Below are 7080 nucleotides of genomic sequence, written 5' to 3'. Positions count from 1 at the left end.
ATTTCTGCCATGTTTTTTGGGATGGACAATCATAAGACAATCTTAATTGAGATGAAAACTCCCTTTGTTAGTCTTTGATCACATTGGTTCAAGATGGTAGTGATTGCAGGATTACAGTTAATTAACTTGTGGTTATTTACCTCTTTTAGAGTTTGGTTTAGGCATTGGAACAAATTCAGTACATGTTGTTGTATTTTGATAGCTGATTCGAATGGCTGTAACACTCTACTGTAGCCACTAAGGGTGTTAGTTCAATGATGATTAGTAGTGATGCTGATTTTTAAATCTGTATGGTTTGCATGTTCCTTGAAAATGAAGGTTTTTATTCTGTCTTGAAAACGAAAAAAGCATGCTCTTGTTTTTCTTTTCATTATAAAAGTGGGTTGTGTAGTTTGAAATGGTTAAGTGTTAATACCACAAAAGTTACTGTTTTTCCCAAATGTGTGCTAAAAATGCAAGGCTTCAAGGCTGGTGGGCTTAACCTGAAGCCCAGAGAAAACTAGCCTATAGCCACAAGGTTTGACTCTCTTGTGGGCTCGATATGAAACCCCATGGCTTTCAATATGTGTTCATGCTCTTAAAAGAGTTTGATTAGTTCAATAAGAATAGGATTTTGATAAAAGTTCCTCTTAGAAATATTAATTCAACGTCAGATGTCATGAGCTTTAGTTGATCTGTGTTTAAATAATTTTTGTACAACTTGTTGTTCTGAGAATTAAGGTCAACGTGGTCCCAGTCAGTGGAAAGGCTTAATTGCCTGGACTGCCCTTCACCCATTCATTCTCTTGGGTCTATTCCAGTCCAGAAGCCCAACGCCCTTTAGTAACTAGTAGTCACGCAATCAATAGCTTTTAATTGCGTTATTTAAAATAATTCATTTGCCGAAGTTGAGGTGTGCATATTAAATAACACCAATAGTCTATGGCCCTCATAATTTTAAATAAGAAATCATTTGAACAATTAGATTTGAGGTGTGCCATATTAAATAGGATAAAACTTATGGTCCTCAAAAGTAGTTCGAACATCCTTTGAAATTAGAATCGAGGTGTGCCATTAGTAGAATTTTTCATGGCCCTCGCAAACTTGAAAGTGCATAGTTGCTTTGGGCGCACTATTTAAATTAACTTCCTTAAACTCGGGTGTTCATTTCATGTGACCCAACTTCAATTCTCAACAACGTTAAATAAAATATGTCGTGGATCACGGGTGCATTTCATGTGACGTGGTTCAAGGCGTGTTTTAAATAACGTTGAATCTTCCCTAAAATAATTAAAAGCGGTTTAATAAGTTAAACTGTACCATAGGCTAAAACATGTATTAAAATCAGATAATAGGCCAATTATAATTGTTTAAGCGACCGTGCTAGAACCACGAAATCTGGGGATGCCTAACACCTTCCTCCGGTGTAACAAAATTCCTTACTTAGAATTTCTGGTTCGCAGACTTCAAAAGGAAAGTCGATTCTCCTCGATTTGGGATTTAACAATAAACCGGTGACATGGGACACCAATTAAAATATTCCAAGTGGCGACTCTGAAAAAATCAAATAAATAATCTCATTTCGAATAATGCCACTTAAATTGGAAAAACTCCCTTATATCACCTTCGGGTGTGTGAAAAGGAGGTGTGACAGCTCTGGCGACTCTGCTGGGGATCCAAACCCAGAACTTCGGTTCAGGGTTTAAGAATTCGAGCTTAGAATAACTGTTATTGTCGGCTTGTTTTATCTGATTTTTACATGTTGAGCCTAATGTGTTAAATGCTGTTTTTTACCGCTTTGATATTGATTGAATTGTATATATAAATTGTTACGAAACCGTCTTCTCTCTGAGTCTTCTAAATCATCTGGGAAGTGTGCACTTCACGTGACTTTTTTTCTCTTAGAGTCTTATCCCAATTTTAGAACGAGGTTTAGACAAGTTGCAAAGCCGGTGAAGCTTCTGTATTCCTGGTATGCTGCCCCCCCCTCCCCCCGGCTCGAGCTGTCTGCTCGGGTAAGCCAGGTCTAGAACAATACACCCAGGTTTTAAACCTAGTATAACAAAGCCTCATGCCGGATCCCTAGTAGGAACGCTTGCTTGCATCACGTGCATTTGACTTAGGGGACTCAACACAGGGGGTTGGGTCCGTCTAGGACAGGTGTACCCGAAATCAAAAGACCATCCTGATGCATCTTATGTGCTACTTGCGCATCTGTTTGCTTCGGCTTGTATGTTGACCGGCTTCTAGAATGAAAAAAAAGAAAAAAAAAGAAAATCAAAAAAAAAGTGAGAGGTAGGTATTTAGAAAATTCTGAAACTCTGCCGAAATTTTGAAAAACAAAAGGAAAAAGAAAAAGACAAGGCCATTTCAAAATGAGCCCTAAATCTTCAAGTGCCATGTTTCCCTGTTCTGTCAAATCTGACCGAACTACGCGGGTCTGATTCTCACCGGATGTGAGATACGTAGGCAAACCTCATCAGTTCCGACCCCAATTTTCAAAAAATCCAAAAATATTTTCCTTTAGTTCCTTCTTTAAAAATCTTTCCTTAGAAAATTCAAAAGAAAAAAAAAGAAGTTTTTTTTAAACTCAAAAATGGTTTCCTTCTTTCTAATGTCTTTCATGCGAAAAAAGAAAATCAATAAAAATCAAAATCTAAAATAAGGGTTTCCTTCATTTTGAAGTATTTTTCCAAAAAAAAAATCCAAAAAAAAAATCAGAAACAAAAGTCTAAAAATACTCTTTTCTTCTTTAGAAGTCTTTATTTTGTAAATGTAAATAAAAAATTTGAAAAAAAAAATTGAAGTCCAAAAATGTTTTTGCTTTTCTTTAGAAGTACAGAAATCCAAAACATTTTCTCAAAAGTTCCTCTGTTGAAAATTAAGAGGCACCATCCAAAATCCAAAAAGATTTTCTTCCTTCTTTAGAAAAAGAGAAAACAAATGACAATTCAAACAAAAATATTTTCTTTTACTTTTAAAATGTCCAAAGTTCAAATCAAAAGCAAATGAATTTTTTAGAAGTCTTTCTTTGAAAAATAAAATAAAAAAAAACCAAAAAAAAAAATTTCCCTTTCTTCTTTTAAAGCATTTTTTTAGAAAATTCCAAAAAAAAAAAAAACAAAAAATCAAAAAATCAAAAATGCTTTTCTTTTGCCTTAAAAGCTTCATGGTCTGAGTTTTACAAAAAGAAAAAAAAAAGAGTTAGTTTACTCAATTCCCAATCTCCCCGAACTACGCGAGATCTGATTCATGCGAGGTCATGATACGTAGGAAATCCCCATCGGATTCGATCATAGTCATACAATAAATTGAAAAAAAAGAAGAAAAAAAAAGGAGCGACAAGAAAGAAAAAGTGACAAACAAAAGAGAAAAAGCGAGTGCAAAAAAACAAAAGAGCGGCAAAAACGAGATGAAAAAATCAAGAGTGATTAAAGAGAGGCAAAAATAAAAGAAAAGAGGTACATACTGAAAGAGTTAGTTAAGGCCGGGATGAAACATGCAACCGTTCAAACACGCGGTAGAAGCGTTTAACTGTTAGGTGCATTGCATCCCAACGTGCGATTTCCTATATGTTAAATCTTTCAAAACTAACAAGGTTGTTGGATGTGCAAACTAGCCAAGTTTTGGTGGTTGGTTTTGTTGGTAGTCTAGCCTCCCTTCCGTCACAGGATCCAAAGGCACAAATGACCTCGCAATCAATCTACCAATCACCGGTCCTGAGGTTAGCCCAGCATCGGCTATTCGGCAGCTAGAATCAGCAGCTGCTGAAGAAAATAAGATGTTGCGTCTCCGCATATGGGAAATGTGGGACGCCTGGTCTAATGGTAGGGAACCGCCAAGTGCAATCCCTGGGTTCCCTGAATTGATCCCCAGGTCAGGTGAGGTAACCAATGCCCCTGTTCCCAACTCGCTCATCCCATGCGGGCACCCTCCAATGCCCTCCAATGATCCTGACATGCCTTCTATGGTTCGCCCCCAGGCACCAGCTCCAAGGGCACCGCCTCCAATGTTCATTTTTCAGGGTCCACAGCTTCAATCAGAAATAACATATGTGACCCCGTACTCTCTCACTCAACCTCCGCGATATGATCGCTCGGTGGAGCAAGAAAAGGTTAATAAAAATCCCGAGCAAGAGGAAATTGCTCGGAAGATGAAGAGCTTGGAACAAAGCTTGAAAAGCATGCAAGGTCTGAGTGGCCAAAAGAGTGTCTCATACTCTGACCTCTGTATGTTTCCCCATGTCCACTTGCCAGTTGGCTTCAAGATGCCAAAATTTTCAAAGTACGATGGGCATGGAGACCCAGTCGCTCATCTGAAACGATACTGTAACTAGTTGAGGGGCGCCTGTGGAAAAGAGGAGTTGCTATTGGCCTATTTTGGGGAAAGCCTCACCGGAATTGCTTCTGAGTGGTATACGGATCAAGAAATTATGCATTGGCACGTGTGGGACGATATGGCTCGAGATTTTGTCCACCAGTTCCAATATAATGTGGACATCGCTCCCAACAGAAACTCCTTGTCCAATTTGAAAAAGAAAACCGCGGAAAGTTTCCACGAATATGGCGTCAAATGGCGTGAGCAAGCTGCCAGGGTAAAGCCTCCAATGGACGAAATTGAAATGGTCACGGTTTTTCTGCAGGCCCAAGAGGCGACTATTTCCAGAATATGATGTCTGCTGTGGGTAAGCCATTTGCTGAGGCTATCAAAATCGGTGAAATGGTTGAAAACGGTTTAAAAGCAGGTCGAATCATGAGTCCTGCTGCTTTTAAGGCCACATCACAGTGTGCTCAAAATGGTTCAGAGAGTTTGATAAACAAAAATGGGAGTGAAGAGGGAGACATGATGGTTTCAAACTCGAGGGGGGCCCGCAGGTCATTCAACCAGTCATATGTGCCTCCTATGGTCCCACCACACTATTATCCGTTTCAAGGTGATGCTTATGCCGTTCCACCGCCTCCCTATGCAGTGACGAGCGAACAATCTTAACGCAGCCACAACATCATACACCAAACCGAGCTCCACCTCCCAGAAATGCCCTTCCTTACCAAGCTCCATATAATCCACAACCAAATGATTCCAAATACAATCCTCGCCCAAGAGAGCTTTTCAGAAAGAATCAGTTCACCCCTATTGGTGAATCGTATTCAAACTTGTTCCAAAAGCTAATCAGGCTAAATCTATTGCAGCCAGTGCCCCCGAACCCCGAGTACCCTCGCACCAAGCTGATGCTATATGTGAATACCACTCTGGAGCAGTAGGACACAATACAGAGGACTGTTGGACCCTCAAAAGGGCAGTTGAGGATTTCATTGAAGCTGAAAGAATCATTTTTCGGGATGAAGAAGCACCTGATGTGATGAACAATCTGTTGCCTGCCCACAACATCGGGCCAATAGTCGGTATGATTTGTGAAGCTGAGGAATGTGATCCGGCACTGAAGGCCATTGCAGCCATTGCCGAGACAGAAGAAAAGCCAAAAAACGGTCGCCAAGCCTGAAAGTTTCCCATCAGACGGGAGTCATAGTAGCCAGTCTTGCTATCCTTTATGCATCTGGATTATCTCAGGGTGTGATCCGGATGTTTTACTTTATTGTCTTACTTTCCGATGTAAACCCTTCTACCTTCAAAAATCAAAAAAAAAAAATCAAAAAATCAAATGAAATTAATATTTCATTGTCCAGGAATGTCTCTTTTCTTAATCTTGTCATTTTTCTTATTCTCTTTTTAGTTCTGTCAAATGCAAATTTCTATAACATGACATGCTGGCGGACTTCATGCCCAGATCCCAAAATGCTGTAAAACTTCGAAATAATGAATCAAGAGTCAAAATGCAAAGAAGATAAGTTTGAGGAAATAAAACAAAGAGTTGGAACAGTTGAAGGAAAATTGGCTCCAATTTGGAAAGGTCTATACATCGCAACAAGAGTACTGCCAACAGAGCCCATTGTACTTGGGATACATCGAAGGAAATGTCCCTGAAACAACTGTCAATGCAAATATAGTGTTCTCCGATCGGGATGAAGAAGGCTTTCTTTCTCACTATCAAAACACTATCAACCCTTTGCAAACCCTTTGAGCCGGTTACTTTTCTTTGATTACCCTCTTTGGAACCTGAAAGAGAAATTGAAAAAAAAAATTAAATGAAAAAAAAGTGATGAAAAAGGAGAAGAAAAAGAAAGATAATAAAAGAGAAGAAAAAAAAAGGGAGGAAGAAAAGACAAAGAAAATGAAATGAAAAATGAAAAAAAAGAGGAGAAAGGAAAGGAAAAAGAAAAGAAAACAGAAAAAACAAAAGAAAACCAAAAACAAAGTTTCCTGAATTACATTCGACTTGATTCCGAAAGGATTCGTAGGCAGCCTCTTGCTGTGGTTCAATCGCACCAAAACAAAAATCCAAATTCCCCAAAAAGTGAAACTGGGGCTGATGTTATAATGGTTCGGCGATGATCCCGCCCAAAAGGTTCCAATGTTGTAACTCAATCCAAATCCTTTTTACCCAAACCCTTTTCAAGTCTTTCCGATCAATGGGTGAGAATGTTCAAGGATCAGAGAATACAGCTACTTGGATCCGATACAGTCAAAATGAGAAAAATAAAATGAGAGAGTCTTATTGGTGAAAACCCACACGGGCACCGGGAGGCGTCGGTAAGCAAAGAAATCAATATGAGAGAGTCTTGTTAGTGAAAACTCGCAAAGAGCACTATAAGGCGATGGTGAGTAGAGAAATGAGAGAGGTCAGCTCGTGAAAACCCGCAAAGGGCACCCCTGATTGAACAAAGTATCCTCACAGCCATCAGCACCGACAGAGTCCTATCAAGGTTTCTTGACTTTGAGGCAAAAGTTGTGATGAATTTATGAGAGTCGGACGGTTTACACAGATCAGGCATCCAGTCCAAAAGGCATGTCATGTTCATTGAAGTCCGCATATACTCTAGATAAGTCCTTCTTTCCTTTGCCCGAAAGGGACGCTTCTTGTTTTAAACTCATTCTCCATTCCTTTGTTTGTTTTCTTTGAAATTCCTTTCGGTCTAACTCTGTTCCGAAACTAAGACAAATAAAGGATGGTAAGACTGATTTACAGGGTTATAATTTGACATG

This window comes from Nicotiana attenuata, unplaced genomic scaffold, assembly GCF_001879085.1.
Source record: "Nicotiana attenuata strain UT unplaced genomic scaffold, NIATTr2, whole genome shotgun sequence".
Taxonomy (NCBI): Eukaryota; Viridiplantae; Streptophyta; class Magnoliopsida; order Solanales; family Solanaceae; genus Nicotiana; species Nicotiana attenuata.
The sequence above is the reverse complement of the archived record's forward strand: the minus strand, read 5'-3'. Positions refer to the sequence as shown.